Here is an 18079-nt window from a genome sequence, read left to right as displayed (position 1 = left end):
AGGCTGCAAAGTCTATTTACTAAACTGCAGATAGTACCAGGCTTCAGGGGATAAGGAATTTCATAGACACATTTCTATCAATAACATTCTGATTGATATCTTGCCCAATTGCTGAGCACGCCTGCATGCAGTTGTGAGCTTTGAGGTACAAATATCAAATCTGTCCTACCTGTGTGGATGCCATGTGATGATAATAAATAACGTAATTAATTAATTATTCAATAATAAAGGTGCAGTCGCTGATGGTGTAGTGGTACACTCGTGTCATGATGTCAAAAGACAAATATTTAAAATTCTGTTTCTTTGTGGATTTTGGATGGAAGAAAGGTGCACATTTCTTTCCATCCAAAACTGTTGTACTTTGTAGAACACTAATTGTTTCAGATGAGGTAATTGCAACCACCTGGGAAGAGCCAATTGTTGCTTGGACCTGATTGGCCTGAAGCTCAAGTGAACTCCCTTTAAAAGATGAATGAGGAAGTCACTGGGGGCCGGACAACTTGGAGAGCAGTGCTACACGTGGTCTGCTCAAAACTGGTCGACTGTCACTCCTGAAAATAAAGAAAACTGGATACTCTCCTTCCTGAATCCTGCCTGAATTGCCTTTTTATTCTTTTTCACCTGGCGTGCTGTTTCGCCGCACAACAACTCGCTTGACATGTGTGGGATCGGTTCCCACTCGGTGACCGTATGGATGGGGTTGTGAATGGTCGTTTGACCAGTTCAGGGTGTAATCCAGGGGTGTCCAAAGTCGGTCCTTAGGGCCGCTGTTGTGCCGGTTTTCTAGCTCTCCCAGGAGCAACGCACCTGATTCAAATGATCAAGATTGTTCGAATGCTGCTTCAGAGCTGGCTGATGAGCTGATCATCTGAATCGGGTGTGTTGCAGGCTAGAGAGCTGGAAAACAGGCAGGACAGTGGCCCTTCAGGCATGGAGCTGGACATGCCTGGTGTAGCCTTCCACCTGAGGTCAGCTGGGAAAGGCTCCAGCAACTCCCCGTGACCCAGTTCAGGATAAATAATAATGGATGAATGGAAGGATAATAAAGGTGCATCCGTCCATTCATTTTCTCGACCGCCTGTCCTCATTTGGGTCACAGGTGAGATGGAGCCTATAGTCGAAAAACTGTTTAGTTATTTCATTCATTCAATTTATTGATTATTTATGTCGGGCAAAATTCTGGGTTATTTCTGATGAAGGTAACCAAATTGTTGGTTGGAATGAAACATTTATTGGGTTATATGCCTGGCAGACATGACAACCATCGACATAATGTTCATATGTTTACACGCTCAGCAACGGCTTCATGTCGATACTTTAGACATGAAGCTGTTTTGGGAAGTCCTTTACACATTTTAGTCTTTTGAAAACCGTCACGTTGCGTTTAACTGCGTGTGTGTGTTGGACAGGGCGAGGAGATTCGCAAAGAGTAGGAGAAGTTCGCGAAAGTTTTTAGTCTGCATCATTATACATGACACTTTGCAATTATTAATGTATTTTCAATGTTTGTACGTCAATGGCTCGTACTTTGGCACCATTTCCACTGTTGTCATTTTTTCCTTTTCTCTTTAAGAAAAAAAAATAAGTTGCTCGAGACCTCGCTCAGTAATGTTTGTTGCATTAAGATGACAGTTCTTAAGTCCAAGTGTTGTGGGCAGTGTAGTTTTTGTGGTGTTCAGTGTCCAAGGACGAACAAAACAGGCAGGCCGACATAATGTGACAGTGAACAGATTTTGGGCCAGATAAGACAAGGAGTGAGAGCACATGTACCTTCAAACAGAAAGTACGAGAGAGAAATTTATTTTTCTCTTGGAGCTGTCACTTGTTTGGCTTCTTCCTCCTCTGCTTCCTCATCTCTAAGGGGAGCAGAGAAATGACAGCGTTTTATCATTTACTGTCTGAGCTGTAGCTTTGGGAGCAAAAAGAAATGCAGTTGAGAGTGAACCAAAAAAGTGGCATGTGCAAATTTCTTGGACTTGTTTTCCAAAACACACTGTGTTTTTCTCCCATTCTGTTTTAACCCGCCATGACATCTACATGCAGACGAGGCAAACTTCATGACACAAGCCTGAATAAATGAGCGGTGAAGCAAAAAGATGCACATGAATCGATAAAGTTGCTGACCTTTAAAGCAGTGCCGTTATCAAAATTGAGCAAATATCGTCCCTTTTAACAGCAATCCTTCTTTTAAGTCAAGATCAGATTGACAACCTCTTCTTGCCTGCATGTCTATGATTATGTTGCCTCCAATTTGAAAGTCTGAATGTTTTTTTCGACAAGTGAAAATTATGACGTTGAATACGTTTGAGTGGATCCGTTTTGATGAAAATTGACGCGCATAATGCTTTTTTGCAGAAGGAAGCCTGTCAGCCATGAAGGTACACCTTTCAGCTACTATATATTGATAGCATTCAAATCAGTTCCATCAAAATTAAAGAGCAATTTTTTGGGGGTGAATTAAATCATTGATTAAACATGATTGTAAAGTGAAAATGGTGGATTTCCTCATTTTTATTTCGCCGAGTGGTTGCACAAAATAAAATCACCTGGTTCCAGACATATTTTGAAGTTGATGCATAGGCTACTAAAAAAAATATATATCTATATATCTATATATATATATCTATATATAGATATATATATATGAATCCTGATTTTATTTTGCGCAACTTACTTGATGGAATGAAATTGAGTAAATTCATTTTTTTTTCCGTATAGGGAGGTATTGCATTGATGTTGGTGTGCAACAGAATACGACAGCAACATGAGGTATACAGTACACCCAACTTTGACGATAGGCACTTCATTTCAGCCTCATGCTGTGCTCGTTGGCAGTCTCGCCATGAAATGAACACCACAAAAGTGGTCAAATGGGTATTGCAGATTAACTGTTTTGGTACCCTTCCCAAGACAAAAAAAATTAATGCGTACCAAAGTGAGCCCAGCTTCCTGCTTGTACTCCAGCACTGTGGTGTTCTTCTTGTGTGTAATTCTGGCACATGCCTCAGGTGCAGCTCAAAGTTAGTGTGTGAGAAGCAAATTCTAATTTCCCACTATTAACCTGCGATGCAAGGGGTGCGGCTGCCATGGCAACGACTCCCTTCCAGGAAAGGAGCCGCAGCATATCTGCCTCTTTATTAGATCTCTGATCACACAGGTCCTGCCACATGGCCATCTGGGGAAAGGAGTTAGACACAAATGCGTGTCCCCTGCTTTACCTCTCACTCGGCCTCTCATCATTTTGCAGCTTCGCACTCTTTTGAGGCAAAAGACAAGGTGTCGTTTTCCTCGTCAGGCCTCCTGAGCTAAGTTGGGAGGGGATGGATCTTGCCATAACACGAATTGCAAACACTCCTTTCATATAAGTGAAAAGAACATCGTGTTTCCCTTGTGTATAAATACTTTTACTCATGAGACCAGCAAGCTCTCTTTCTTTGCCGATCTGATTAAGCCCCATCTTAATAGGCGTGGATCAAAACAGCCTGAGGCTGTTCTGGGATGTAGCTACAGCAGATGCTTGCCCCTGGAAATGTAACAGCTTTTGCACCATACTGATAAAGTCACCGGTATACTGTTCCTGTTAACTTCCGCGCCCTCTGGCAGGCATTGAGCCTCTCAGTTGACAAATGTTGCCAATGTGTGGACCCTGCAACAGTCTCACCTTACCATCCAAAGAAATCCAACCCGGCAAAACAACACAACAGCTGCAAGCCCAGAGTTGAGTTGAATCAGCAGTTCTCGACACAAATTGAAGCTTATAAGCTTTGCGGGGGTTGAATTGATTTCATGGGGTTGCAACATAGTTTGAAGCCTGTACCTTGATTGTTCTCCTCCCAGCTTTTATCCGTCTTTATGGGATTGATTTATATCTTTCATGTACCTGGTGTGTCGTTTTTAGAAAGTGCACAGTAGTCAATGTTGTACGTTGCGCCTTCTATTTAAAATGTGGTTCAGAGGAGCAGAAACTCAATCAAATTGATAATCCCGTATTTTTATTGATATTATTTCTCGTAGTTCTCTCTAGTTATTAGATATTATAACTATTATACTAGATATTATTTCTCTAGTTCTTTCTCTAGTACTCAGGTGTGTGTCGACCAGGTTTGTCAAACTCATTTTTGTTGCTGGGCCACATTGTAGTTACGGTTTGACTTGGAGGGCCGTTTTGAATTTTGGGAAACCATACACATGGTTAATCACCTCCACATATTACATACACAGTGCAAACAAATTGATGAATAACTAGTTTCTAAAATCCGAAGTCAAGAATAATGACCGTTATTGTGGATTGTATATGACAATTTGAAAATTAGGTTCAGACTTTAGCAATCACCATGGAACTTGACATGCTTGATTTGCTTTCGCAGGCCACATAAAATGATGTGGCGGGCCAGATCTGGCCCCCGGGCCTTGACTTTGACACTGTCAAGTGGTGTAGACTCTTACTCCAAAATGGCACCAAATGTCCACATCCCTTTTGTGGCGCCGAAAGATCAGGTTTGAGTGTTGACCACCTCATGGGAGTTGGTTTTAATAACCGCAGAGGTGATGAGGTCCTGACTCCTGCTACGCATGTCACATTATATTAGTCTGTCGTACGGCATGCTTATCCCACAACCAATCAGAGCCACTTAACAACATCACTAGACCCCTTTTTAATTGCTTATACAACCAAAGCAATTTCTCCCAACCTCTTGGGAGTCAACATCTATTTTTATTTGCCACATGCTGAGTATGTTGTGGCTGGGTTGAATATTGTATATTCTGAAGTAGCGACTCTAGGGGCACTTTCCCTCAATTAATCACCTGGTGCATCATCCACTTGAGCAAACAGAAGCCTGCTCTTTCCCCTCAGGAAAAACAAAGGAGATGGTCCTTTTACTTTTACTTGGTGTGCTGGTAGGTAAACACTCGAGATTTTGTGTAGCGTTGGCACTGTTGGTTTTCACACAGGGTGAGCTGTTGAGCTTATACGCACATTGTTTTCACCCAAGATGTCTGGGCAAGTGTGTCTATCCAAAAGGTACATTGGATGTGAAAAGTATATTTCCAAGTATATGTAATAAACTTAGAAATAAAGATCTTCTTCAAATAAAAGGCAGCTATAAAGCTAAATTGTAAGTCAGCCTTTCTAAAGTCCTCTCCCAGGCTCTCGGTCCATCCACATAAAAGTGTGCATCAATATTTAATTGACAGGTGAAGTCAGGAGTCAGCATCTTCTGACATCTCGGATGTTGTGCATGAAACAAGATCAGGCATTTTAGAAACAGTACAGGAGCCATAAGCAGAGAATGATATTTTTTTCATTCTGCTGAAACAATAGGTTAACGTACCCGAACCCTTTGTTAACATCCTCATACGGCAAATTATGAAATGTTTTAAAAAATGGTTTGAAAGGCAAACTGCAAACAAAGAAAAATTAAATTGGGATGTTAAGAACTTGAATATATTTGCTTGTGATTCAAAAATGCACTGATTCGATTTTTTTATTTTTAATTTTTTGCTGCTGTGAGATGCATTAATCTGCAGCTGCTAATATATATAGCATTCGACCCACCTGAGTTGGCGGGGAGGAGATGAAGAACATGCAGCTTGGGCTTTAACAGACATTAAATACGCGGATGATTAGTGAGGCAAATTTTGCTTCTCGGCTCTTTTTGCGCTAAAAAGTGCAACGTCTCACCCATCCTCCATCCTTGTTCACTCCTCCCTCATGCGCTGGCATGAACAAAGACAACAACTCTTTGTTGGCTGTGCATGAGAATCACACTATATCTTGATTCTGGCACAGAGACATTTGCCTGCATGTGTCTGAGCAGGGAAGAGGGTTGGGGGAGAAAATCATCCGAAAGATAATGACAGGCCCCGTGCACACTCTGTTTGAAGCATCAGTACCTTTTTCAGGCATTTTCAATGAGTGTGTGAAGAGCTGGAGAGGCATCTGTATCCATAAAGGCTCTCTGGATAGCACCTCTTGTTAAAAAAACACTTCTTTGTCCTTGACAGTATTTCTAAAAGAAGTCCTGCTCTTTTCCTGCTGGAGGACATGTTATTGTTGAAGTATCTTCTCTGTCTTTTTTCTGTCAATACTCTAAGCATTGCCAAGGTGTGAAATAAAACGCTCCAAGCCTAGGTGGGAAGGAGAGGTCGTGTTGTCCCATTTGGGAAGCAGGTGAATAAAGACATGCTGGAGTGTTAAGAACCAGTCGGGGAGAGAATTTGCGATAGGAAGGAAAGGCAAAGCCGGTGATGGAATTTTTCTAGCCCACCCAGATTTGTCCTTATAATGCACGACTGATGTGCTGGAGGCTGATGGTGTTTAGTAGTCTGCTCTCTGAGGGGTATTATTTGGGCGAGAGGGGGAGAAGTGGGCTGGGTAACCTCCTTTCGTCTGCCGCTTGTATGAAATATTTCTGAGTCTGTCTCAAGACAGACTTTTTTTTTCCTCGTCCTACCCAACGTTTTCCTTTCTGAATTCTGATTGTAATTTCCCCATTGCGGGACAAATAAAGGATATCTTAAAACACTGCTCGTTTTTGCTGAAAATGTACCGAGTTATGATCATTGGTTTTATCATATTCATTTCGCTGCAGAAGATCGCTTTCAAAAACTCAAAGTTTGTCACGTTAAACGTAACAAAATAGACGAACAGACAATCAATCGCAGACAAAAGTTGTAAGTGATGAGATTTCAGTTATTTGCCGTGTACTTGCGGGCGGACCCCACAAGCATCTCATTGACTTGTTTCCTTGGGCTTCAGGAGTTGATATGTAATATCCACCTCCCGTTGTCAACAAAAATTAAAAAGGAACTGGACAGATCCCGAGATAAAAGTAGCTGCCTTTCAATAAAGTATATTGTACAGATTGATGATTCATGCGTCAATGCACAGACGCTTCAAAATTGGCCCTTTAAGTAAATTGTAATTTCTCAATTAATTATCAACACGCAGATATTTTCAGTCCTCGGTAGTGTAGTGGTTCACGTAGCTGATTGTCATGCCACGTGCTATAAATGATCCCATCCCATCCAAGTCCCATCGAAACATTTAGTTTGTAAACTGGTGATCACTGCAGGGTTTGTGTGCCTGGAAAAGAAGTATAAAAAGTGGATGGATGGATGCTGAAACCCCCCCCCAAAAAAGTACATCCAAATGTCTGAACGGGCTCTTTTCATGTATATGCTGCTTCAGGATTTTTTGTAGCTGCAAGACAGATTTTATTTTTAGGGGGCTTCACTTCGTTAAGCCAATAAAACTGCTCTTCAAAGTGACCCTGTGAGGCTATGTTATAGCTCTTATGAGCCTAATTAGTAAAACTCATTTTAAGGAAACAAACAACACAAGAGCCAGCTTTGTTGAACTCACATAGCATGCCTTTCACTGCAGCAGAGGGACCAAAATGGTCTCCCAAATGCTTCTTTCAGTCAAATAATAATATTGATAATACGCTGCATTTTAGCATAGCTTGTTTACTTCACTTCCAAAAAGGAGCACCTACTGGTCATAAATGCCCACTTTGGCTGTGTTTTCATGCTTCAACTCATATCAAACTAAATAGTTCCCCTCTGTCAATAGAGGTCAGTAGCTGATGTTCATCATTTTTCCAGCGTGTCCCATTGCAATTGTTAAAATTATATTTATTGGCATTGTCATCCTGGAGGTGGAGCTATGGAAGAAGATTACTGAGTACTCTTGGGCTCAATTTTGGGGCAGGTATTGGAGGCCCATTGTTGGACGAAAATCACATAATGTACCCGTAACGCTGTAACATTGTAAAGCTGGAGTCATTGGACACGTGGCCTTTGTCAGGTGTTGTTGAATACCTATTTTCTGTCTGAAACCTATTCATTTGAGCAGCTATTACAAAATGCTTGCATTAAATGAAGATGTGCTATTATCGTCAGTCTTATGCTTTCTCTTTCTGGCACCGCTGTTAACAAAACAATGCAATATCGCGATGTCAGAATCATAAAGGATGACCTGTCATTTATCTGCATTGTCTTATACACAGAAGCCGGCGAAGCAAGAGTATTGCGGCAACTGCGTGCAACGGCTGCACTTTTGACACAAAACGACACCCCTCAATCCATTAGATGTGTGAGAATGTCAGTCCCGGCATCTGGTGTGATATTAAACATTCTTGGTGGACAGTGGCAGTAGTTTCAAACGATGCTGGGCGAGGGGAAGTGAAATCTGAGTTTCCAATCAAAATCCGTCCTGTCTTTCAAGCATTTCCTCTACACAGGGGCTCCACAACCCTCGGTCACGGCTGTGGTGCTACTTCACTACGCTAAATGATCCATCCTGTGTCACACAACGGTCACTCTTAAAAATACAGAGGCTAAAAAAATCCATCCATCCATATCCCGATCCGCTTATCCTCACAACGGTCGGGGGGGTGCTGGAACCTATCCCAGCCGTCTTCGGGCAATAGGCTTGGGACACCGTGAACTGGTTGCCAGCCAATCGCAGGGCACACAGAGACAACAAAACCCATCCGTGCTCACACCTAGGGACAATTTAGAGCTCCCAATCAGCCTGCCATGCATGTTTTTGGAATGTGGGAGGAAACCGGAGCACCCAGAGAAAACCCACGCAGGCCCGGTACAGTAGAACATGCAAACTCCACACAGGGAGGCCGGAGCTGGAATTGAACCCGGTACCTTTGCACAGTGATGTTGACGCGCTAACCGCTGGACCGCCCGGCTGCCCAGGCTGCCCAGGCTGAAAAATTCAATATATACCTGTATATTTTTTTACAGGCAGTGCAAAAGGGGCTAATGAGTTGCAGGTATCAGTGACCAACCTTCTGACTCTGACAGCCACATTTATCTCCCGTCCCCCCCTGTGCTGTGATTCTTGTCAGTCCTCACATACTGACAAACATGGAGTTTAAAAATTCATCGGCTCTTTAGACAAGAGGGGACATCCTCTCTGGGACAGGCTTACAAATGCTGATGGCAGGTGGAAACCAGCTGTCTGACACGTCATGAGCATGTGTTGTTGTGATTGAGTCCCAACCATCTCTTGTACAACGTGATGTTGTTTGGTTTGTCTGCTGGGAAGGGACAATAGGAACAAGGAAAATAATGAGAATTGAGCAAATGTGACATCATTTTCAGACGAGAGCAAGTGGCGGAATGGCCGCCACCTGAGAGGGATAAAAATGGTTTGATTTTCTGATTAATTCATATTCCACAAAGGCAATATTAATCAGACTAGGGGGGGGGCATGGAGAACACGTTAACATAAAGAAAATGTTTAACTTGATTTCCCCTTTAAATAAATGAGTTGAGCTGCTTAGATTGGTGGTGAGTGAACCACTCCCACAGTGGCGCAGCCCTTCCACTGTCAGATTTTTACATGGCCACCGTCCCGCTATACATGCCAAACCTTACTGCACAAGAAGAAAAACATGTCCGTGTAGAAAGCCAGTGAATGTAGGCCTACACACTGAAAAATTTATGAATTGTTTTTTTGTTATGTTTTTTTACAAAATGAATGTACTTCATTTGACAGTAAGTGAAAGAATTGCTTCAGCATGGTTGAGTAAGTGAGTGAAGGTTGCCATCATCCTGCTCGCCCAATTAGGGCTCAGTTCTTGAGGTGATGCTGGAGCATTGAAAGGGCCAATCAAAACCATCGTGATGTATCAGAGAAACCATGAGTTCACACCGCGGTCACATTAGTTCTTGATTAGACGCATTGGGCAACGGTCCGGGATTTCTCTGGTTAGAGCCAAAGAAAAGGCAGTCATGCCCGCGGTGTTTTAAAGTCTTCTGTATGAGACTGTGACTGGGATTGCCCCACTGTCTGCATGTAGCCATTTTCCTATCATGGTAATGAGCTTGTGAGTTCAAGCATGCCTGTTGTTACCCGGTGGGTATGGCTCCATTTGGTATTCAAATGGGTCAAACTCTAGTGATTTATTCATGCTCTGAGTCATAAGTGCCACTCAGTCTGACAGGAAAACTAAGCTTAGCCCCTTACTGAACATAAATGTGATTTGCATTAAATATAATCCACCAGCCCCATCATATAGCCACTACATTTCTCCCACGTACTTGAAGTGACATGTGTCTTTTACTTCCTTTCCGATGTAAATCCTTAAAACAGAAACTAGCTAAAAGCACCAACAAAGTCCACTCACCTGTCACTTTGGATAACTCAGGTAACTTTCTTTAAAAAGTAAAAAGTGCTTAGATTCAAACTATATTAGTGTGGCACAGTCAAGCCATCGTATTCAGGTTACGGTACAAATTTATACATGTTTTATAATGGCTTGTTTTGGGCTTTGGAACACAATACGGTAGTTATTACAGACGAAGTCTACCTAGCAGCAAGTGCTAAGCAAATGTAACACCGATGTCGGATATGACCCGGAAAAAAAATAAAATCTGACCAACTCTGTTGAATAATGTAACAACGCAATGGCAAGTTGGACAATGGGCAATGGTTCTGCCTCACTGTTTTCAGGTTAAGGGTTTGAATCACAGCTTATGTGTGGAATTTATACGTTGGCTTTATCGAAGATAGTAAATTGTCTACTTGTTTGTTTGTATGTGCCCTGTGATTGGCTTGTGACCAGTCCAGAGTGTACACTGGCTCTTGCCCAAAGTCACCCGGGACAGCTTAACCATATTGTGACTCTAATGAGGGTAAGGGGGTATAGAAAAAGCATCAATGCTGGATTTTTTATTTATTTTTTGCCCACTAGTTAGCCATCTAATATTTTATTTATATCTGATTCGCACAAACATGCTGAAGAATTCTTAATTTTGAAATGAAAGGATGAGCTTGATGTCATGTTTTGTATTTCAAACAGCAATATTCTTCTGGAAAAAGATGCCTGTTGACAAAAGCGCTCTGATCTGCAAGCAGCGCTTGCAGCTGTTCCAACGCACACACATCGCTGCAAAGAAAAGGTGTATTGTTCACTGAATTCAAGCATGAGATAAAAATGCACAAGATCAAAACAAATACACACGGCATTATTTTGAGGCAGCTCCCTTGTGGGAATAGAAAATGATGGAAGAGGAGACCGATGAATCACAGTGAGAGGTTGACTTTGAATTGATTTGAAGTGAAAGTCTTTGCAAAAAATAACTTGCTGGATGTTTTTTCTTTCAAGGTTACATGACACCTGCAAATTCTAATGAGAGGGGTAGAGAGCTCTAGAACAAATTCTGCCTGCAGTTTTACATCAATACAACTGCAAAATAACACAATTGTTATTGTCTTATTAATGGAAGAATTTTTGTACAGCTATTGAATTAGATTCCAGTCGACAGTGCAGTTGTACCTCAGTTTGTAGCAAATGATTGTAAAGAATTTGTATCGTCTCCATGTTTCCTTGCATGCAAAAAATGCCTTTAATCCCCCCCCCAAAAATTAAATAAAATTCACACAAAGCAGTTTTCCAGTCTTGTTTTGTTGACAACACAGCTAAATAAATAACGACGGGCAGCTTGGCTCTGTGTCTGCAGTGAAGGCAAATGGCCAAGTTATGTAATCTCTGCAATTACAATGCAGGAGCTCAATACTGCACTGTAACCACGGTCATTAGAGTCACATGGTGATAGGCTTCGAACAACTGGGACAGGCAGTTAAAATCAACCACCCAAGCAACTAACAAATGAGCCCTGTGTTCACTAGAGAACATACAGTTCATTAAGATTTACAAAATCTATTTGGAAAAAATATGAAGTGGGCAAAAAATAAAAACACTCCACAGTGCTCAAGAAAAAAAAGAGACTTTTTATGAACCTTTACATTGCCCTCCTATTTCTTCATTCATCGTGACAGTCGAATCATTTAAGACAAAAGATGACAACGTTTTAAAGCGGTTTGATCTTGGCGATCTTACTCTCCGCCTGGAAATGTGAAATATTTGCAAATGATTTACACATCTGATGAATTATTTATCAAGACTTTATAAAATCCTTATTATCCAGGGTCGGCAAAGAATTGCCAGGGTGGACAATTCTTATTTCTTTATTGTAGGCCTGCAAGCGTATCATCAAAAGTCCTGTGTATATAAACTGTTCCTGTTTTGCATTCATATATTACATAATATTTCATTATATAACTGGATAATTATTTATGACATTACCAATTAATTAAATATGTTCGTTTTTTTGTTTGTTATTTCATTGTGAAAATTATTGGGAAAAAAACGATATAACTTCATCAATGAAATGCAAAAATGAAATGTGGGCCTACAGCACACAAATTATTCTTCAGTATATAAGTAAGGATACCACTATTGCAAAAGTGATGTAGAATTGGCGGCCTAGTGGACGACTGGTTAGCATGTCTGCCTTATGGCGCAGAGGTGCAGGTTTCGATTTTGGCTCTGGCCTTCCTGTGTGGAGTTTCCATGTTCTCCCTGTGCCTGAGTGGGTTTTCTCCAGATACTCAAGTTTTCTCCCACATTCCAAAAACAATCATGGCAGGTTTATGGAACACTGGAAATTGTCCCTCGGTGTGATATTGAACGCGGATGGTTTTTTCATCTCTGTGTGTCCTGTGATTGGCTGGCAACCAGTTCAGGGGTCCCCTGCCGAGTGCCCGATAACAGCTGGGATGGGCCCCAGCATGCCAGTGACCCTGAATGGATGGTCATAGAATTGTGTTGATACCTATTACTAATACACCGAAGGCCAAAATGTAAGTGAGATGGAGGTTGTATTTTGTAAATAAGTTCATGTTCAATTCAATACCAAATGCAATTGTTTGACTAATATCTTAAATTTGCCATATCGGTTTCCGCAAATCCACCTGTCAATAGTGACTGAAAATGGGGGTTGACTCTTCAATTCGGGCCTGGGAAATCCACAGTAATTACACTAATACGGCACCCTCTCAGCAGGCTCATTTGTTTGGGTTCCAAAAGAGTCGAGCAGATGGTCCCCTGGACCGGGCCGTCTTCCATATTCATGAGATGAAGTTTGACCCCGTCAGTGTTGGAGGGCTGACCTCTAACCTGGACTCTTTAGGATATCAATAGAGTATTAAGGGAGAAGTATCCCCGCCAGCAACCCAACCCCCGCCTCCATTGCACAGCTGAGCAGCCGCCCGCTCCGACTGAAGGCATTTGGATCCGTGTGAACCCCAGAGCAGACCCCATCCGAGCAACGCTTCGCAAAAGTTCCCAGGCTCTGTTGGGGCATAGTCTCTCCATACGAACATCTGTCCCCATCATGCTTTGCGTTGATGAGTGTGTGGGACCTTGTGTGCTGAGACAAGAAGCATGGAATCAGCCAAATGATGTCACGACTCGTCAACGATGCTCCAGAGTTTGGCAGTTAGCTTTGACCTCTGAGCAAGAGGCTCACAAGAGCCTGAAGGATGTAGGTACATATAAATGCGCCAACTCGAGCAACAGAAGTCATAGGCCCGTGTTATTAACTTGATTAGCTCATCGGGTGGCTTCATTTCAAAGCCTTAGGCCTTCTCTGCCCGCCTAAACCCAATCAGAAGCACTGACCTACTTTTACAACCTAAATTCTACTTTGTTATATTCGTTCCATGAAACTGTATTATTTTGTTCCGAACAGTCTCATCTCTGGCTTTCATCGCGTTTCTCTCCGTTCCACCGCCTCCAGTATGTGTCTATGTGGATGTCTGATATGTTGTCCAATTAGATTTCAGCCTCAACATGTGCTGTCATGCCAATCTAATCTGCCCCGCTGATGTAATTTATTACAATATCGTATGAGCAAAGGCACAGTTTCCTTGACCAATCCAATTTCTGGATCACCTCACACAGTCAGCTAGCTGGCTCACAATAATGTCAGGTTGACGAGATTTTGGTCAAGGCAAAACTTTGATCAGAAAAACACATCTGTAGTGATCTACACACATGAATACACGAATACACACACATGATGTGTTTCAATTCCAACTTTTGTGTTTTTGTCAGGTGGAGTGATTAACACAGCCACCTCACAGTCCTGAGGTTGGGGAATTTGCAAGTGCTTGTGTTGGTTTTCTAGAGGTTCTTCCACTTCCTCACACATTCCAAAAACATGTTCGACTGGATCTTGGTAATTACCGGTACACAGAATAGCAAAGGCTAGTGCATCTATGAGAGGGAGGGCTGCGCCGCTGTGGCAGTGGGCTCAGAAAACTTTTATCATGGCTAATCAAACTACTTCATTCTCTTTTAATACAGTGCTCTCGTCGTGCACTTGAGTCTCAATATGGTGGAGGTACAGTACATCTGCTCCCTAAAGTGGGCAGTTGGAGACTTTCCCCCGCCCCAGTTATTTGTGCTCCTCCCTGATAGCTGCGCCGCCCAGTGGAATGGTTTTAAAAATCTAATACGATGATTCAGAGGGTGCGGCCCGGTGAGGCCACAATATTCATGCAGTGATGGATCCCGAACATGGGCTTAATTATACACATTTACCAATTCTGTTTGAACTTGCGACCTGCTCGGTTCACTGATCTGCATTTAGAATTTTTCTTCCACCGTCTCACAGACGCATTGACCAAGGCTGCAGAGTCAATATCCCATTGATGTTGTTTGGAGGTGGGTTGCAGCTGTATGATCAATGCAGCTATTACACGGAATAGGAGGCCTGGGGTACATGGTGGGGAACACAAGGTAAATAGGTGGAAAACGATCCCACAGGTGTCGGAACAGGAAACGCTGCATTAGACCCGTAATGAAGCGTTGAGAAATGGCAGCTTTTGCTGTTAGACTGCCACACTGGAAATATCATCAGTGATATAACTGTTGCTTCAAGCTGTTCCAATTACCAAAGGTCTGCTCGAATAGTTAACCCTTGGCCTCACACAATAACCTGTGTCAGTTCATCAGCCATTTAACTGACATGCCTCAATGAACTCGACTTTCATCAGTTTAATGTCGTTGAAGCCGTTAGTGGAAATGCCTGCACTTGTTTTGCATGTCATTTATCACCCTCACAAACATAACGTCGATGCATTCATTGGATTCTTTTACAATGCGCCACGACAAGTCATCATGAAGCACTAAGGCGGCAGACGCGTCGTGCAGGGTTTGTTTGCCAGCAAACCGATGAAGAGAGACCAAACAACTATTATTTATAAAAATAATAACAATAAATAAACTAAAATATATGGATCTGCTCATATTTATTTAGTAAGGTCGCACTCCCTGTCAATCAGGGGATTTTGTGGCGATGATTGATTGGTTGAGCTGGGTGCTTCCACACCAAAGAAGGAGGAGAAAGTGCACCCGTCATTATTCATTCCTCTCATCTATATTCATAAAGTCATTCATATTCATCAGCGGTTACGCAGCACAGATTAGGGAGCTTGTACATTTTCTGCACATCATCTGAGAGGGTGAGGAGTCGAGCTGACATCCTCCACTTTGCTGTGAACTTTCACAGTTTTAATAGGACAATACATCACTTTGTGAGATTTTTTTTTTTTTTTTTGCTGGAAGCCACAGTAAGAAAAAGTATTTAATTTTTTGTATGGGACTATAAAATGAAACTACCAAAGGATAGTATTTGTACTTTTGTACCACATCTCATTTTAGTACAATCCACATTGTTTGGATAACAATAACAGCGTAAGTTCGAATAGACAATAGAACATCAATTAATAATTGGGTGTGTCGTATACTTGAACACTTCTCTCTTCTAAGTACACCCACACTGTATTATCGAAACTTTGTGACATTTTTTTTCCACATGAACACCAAATCACAACAACCCAAGAGACGGCAGAGATAGCCTTAAATTCTGTCACGATGACCCCATTTCACAATTGCATCATTTTGTCGAAAAATTTCCCCTTCCTCTAGATTCCGAATGTGTCCTTTTGCAGCATGATGTTCCTCCTCATTTCTTCTTTAAATTGTTTACCTTGCAATTTCAGAGAAGAAATATCATCAGGTGAATGAGGTGAATGAAAATGTGATGAAAATACCCTCTTTGCTGTAAATTACGCAACTCCCTCACTCCCACTAAATGTGACGCAAGTACAAAGGTGAGATTTACTTCCCCGGGCATTTGGCCGAATGAGATTAACCTCATCATGTGCTTTGACTCATCACATCGCTTTCCTTGCAACCGCGATAATGACAATCAGATTATTTCACTTCTGCGGGAGCCTGATAACAATCCTTCTCATTTGAATCAGGTGTGTGGGAGGAGGGGCAACATATAAATTGTGCAGGATGGTGCCCCTCGATGACCAGAGTTTGACAACTGGGACAATTTTGCGTTAAAGGTGAGCAGACTGTAATTTTAGCTACTGTTGTTGTTGCGCTCTAATGTATTGTCCACGAAAGGCATCCACATGTTTCAGAGGTATATCCATTTTCTATAGCGTTTTTATATATATATATATATATATATATATATATATATATATATATATATATATATATATATATATATATATATATATATATATATATATATATATATAGAATTTTGCCCCGACATAAATAATTAAGGGCGGCCCGGTAGTCCAGTGGTTAGCACGTCGGCTTCACAGTGCAGAGGTACCGGGTTCGATTCCAGCTCCGGCCTCCCTGTGTGGAGTTTGCATGTTCTCCCCGGGCCTGCGTGGGTTTTCTCCGGGTGCTCCGGTTTCCTCCCACATTCCAAAAACATGCGTGGCAGGCTGATTGAACACTCTAAATTGTCCCTGGGTGTGAGTGTGAGTGCGAATGGTTGTTTGTTTCTGTGTGCCCTCCGATTGGCTGGCAACCGATTCAGGGTGTCCCCCGCCTACTGCCCGGAGACGGCTGGGATGGGCTCCAGCACCCCCCGCGACCCTAGTGAGGATCAAGCGGTACGGAAGATGAATGAATGAATATATTTGTTGTTTTTTTTTTTTACAAACTTCAACCAAAATAATAAAGGCATTGTTTAAAATTCTCTGACAGTGTCAATCAACCTGGGCGTCATTGCTGAGTAGAGATATTGTTTGATGATTTTAAAGGCACCTAGATTGTGAAAAAAATAATAATTGGATTTCTTTTGTCTGCGCTCTCGCTTTTGTCCCAACAAATTTTTCTTTCAGCGCCGCAGTAGCTATTCAAGATCTATTGTTGAATAGTACATTAATTATGGCCAGAACAATAAACAACCATTTCTTATTGTTTGGAAAGATTGTTAGAGGGGAAAGAAAAATTTACTGCTTGTTCAGCATGTTATGTATTATTGCATCATTACATCTTCTTTTCTCGCAGCAGCTGATAAACAACACAATCAGTATGATGGCAGCTCTTACGCCTTATCATCAAACCTTAATGGGAGTTTACCATATGTTATAGCTGACTGGGATTAATGAGACTTTCATTATCTCAAAGTGAATTGTATTAGCATATAACCAGGAGGCATTTACAAAGCCATGCATAACTATCTACTTACTAAATCATCGGGTAATGAACCACAGCGTGAAAGTAGAGGTGACATTGGTTTTGAGATCCAGAGGTGGGCTTGGCCACATTTTTCTGCAGCAGATGTTCAACCTCTGTTTGCTACTGCATTTGGGATGACATTCAATGCTTTCACCTTGCACTTTCTTTGACCTTTTAATTGACATCCATCCATTTTCCGATCCGCTTTATCCTCACAAGGGTCGCCGGGCGTGCTGGAGCCTGTCTCAGCTGTCATCGGGCAGTAGGCGGGGGACACCCTGAACCTGTTGCGAGCCAATCGCGGGGCACACAGAGAAAAAACCCATCCGCACGCATACTCTCACGTAGGGACAATTTGGCGTGTTCAATCAGCCTTCCATGCATGTTTTTGGAATGTGGGAAGAAACCTGAGTGCCCGGAGAAAACCCACGCAGGCCTAGGGAGAACATGCAAACTCCACGCAGGGAGGACAGAGCTGGGATTGAACCCACGACCTCTGCACTGTGTGGTCGACGCACTAACTACTGGACCACCGGGCTGCCCCTTTAAAAAGAAAGAGCAACTCTCAAAATGACTATTAAATAATAATTTTAATATTTTTGTGTGATCCAGTTCCTCACTATGTGTGGGTTGGGGGGGGGGGGCGTGGTTGGGGGTTGGTTACTGTATAATATGTGGCCACATGTGGAAGAAAATTGATCATTTGC

The sequence above is a fragment of the Hippocampus zosterae genome, chromosome 9 (genome assembly GCF_025434085.1).
Source record: "Hippocampus zosterae strain Florida chromosome 9, ASM2543408v3, whole genome shotgun sequence".
Lineage (NCBI taxonomy): Eukaryota > Metazoa > Chordata > Actinopteri > Syngnathiformes > Syngnathidae > Hippocampus > Hippocampus zosterae.
Note: the sequence above shows the minus strand (reverse complement) of the source record.